Raw genomic sequence first — 1,707 nt, 5'->3', positions numbered from 1 at the left:
TCAGAAGGAATTAGGACATACTATACATAATTTTGTGCATACAAAAACATACTTTTCATAACGGCATTGAATTTTTATGACATAACAAAGATTTTTCTTCAAATGTTGTGATGTCCAAAACAAATTTAAAATATTACAACGTCGATTGAAAATAATGTTACGATTTTCCTGAATTTGGTAAGGAGGAGGGTCGACATTTACTCTTTAAAAATAATGGGGTTGGGGATTAACATTGCTCCGTACAGCCATCAAGCACAGAATTACTGGCAAATCTGAAAATTATAAACTATTTCTATAGATTGATATACGAGGACGAGTAACTTGGGGTAATTCTATTCCTTGTTGACTCAAAAAAGATTCGTCTTGATCTATGTTTATTACAAAATGCAGTAGTATAAAAACGGAAACGATTACAGACTGGCATTTGATTCTATTACATTCACAACATGTGAAAAAAACATTGTTTCTTCCTTATTTTTTTTTTTAATAATTAAAGATTTGAGAGAAAGAAAAGCAAACAATTTTAATTTCATATATGTCTAAACAAACCCTGAGTTAATGTTTATCAGCGAAGAAAAAGTAAGTGAGAGTCTCACAAAAGTGAGGAGCCGGCGGTTCGTCAGTATAGATAGCATAAACAAACGCATGAAATTACACTTGTAACAGAAGGACTTGTGAAAAAAAAAGTCCAAATAGCTAGTTCATCATCCGCTTTACACCCAAAATTATTCCAAATAATTTACTCGGCGTCCGCAAGTATGCGGTCATTCAAGTAGTTATTTCATACCGTCAAAAAAAATCTTGCAAACTGCAAATGACTATCACGACTCTAGATACCTGAAACATGACAAAAACAAAATACCTCAACACAATGAGTGGACCTATAAGAGTGCATCCATTGTTTTTTTGTTGGTGGCGTCGTAATGAGATCTTTATGTAAAGAGGAAAATCATGAGAGTGATATTATTTGACCAAAAGGCCTACCAGTAATCATCATCAAATTTCTCCTGCTATGATAAAATTGACAATAAATTAAATATTAAAAACAAAACAGGCCACGTTTCATTACACAATTTCCAGGCTCGCGTTCAGAGTGTCCACCACGAGTGTCATCTACTAACTAGGGTTATGTTAAATACAGAAACATGTACGTGAAAAGGACATTTGAAAGCAAAGGAGAATTAAAGTGTCATAATAATAAAATAAGAATAATAATAAAAATAGATCTTTATTGTCCATAAATATGGCAATTTGTCATTTAGTTACACTTGTTATAACGTTATATGATAACTATAACATTGAACATATATTTCACTCCTACTTATTTTCTCTCTCTCTCACACACACACACACACACACACACAGTCTCTCTCTCTCTCTCTCTCTCTCTCTCTCTCTCTGTCTCTCTCTCTATTCCTCTCTTTCTTTCACGCGTGCAATATACACAACATTAACATATTCATTTCATTTTCAATTCGTTACATTTGTGGCAATTCCACACCAAATATTATCATCATTATCAATTGGTCAATTAATCTAACATTAAATAAATTAATCAGTCAATCAGTCAACGCATCAATCCTTGGTTTTCCTGTACCATATGAAATATTAAAAATTTTTATTGCTGATGCAACGAACGTTGATTTATACTTGTTAGTTCTACATTTAATCTGACAAAACCTTCTCCCAGATGGTAAAAGACTAAAT

Source organism: Berghia stephanieae, chromosome 4 (assembly GCF_034508935.2).
Source record: "Berghia stephanieae isolate SIO BIC M18660-M18661 chromosome 4, UCSD_Bste_1.3, whole genome shotgun sequence".
NCBI classification, from domain to species: domain Eukaryota; kingdom Metazoa; phylum Mollusca; class Gastropoda; order Nudibranchia; family Aeolidiidae; genus Berghia; species Berghia stephanieae.
This window is presented reverse-complemented; position numbering follows the sequence as displayed.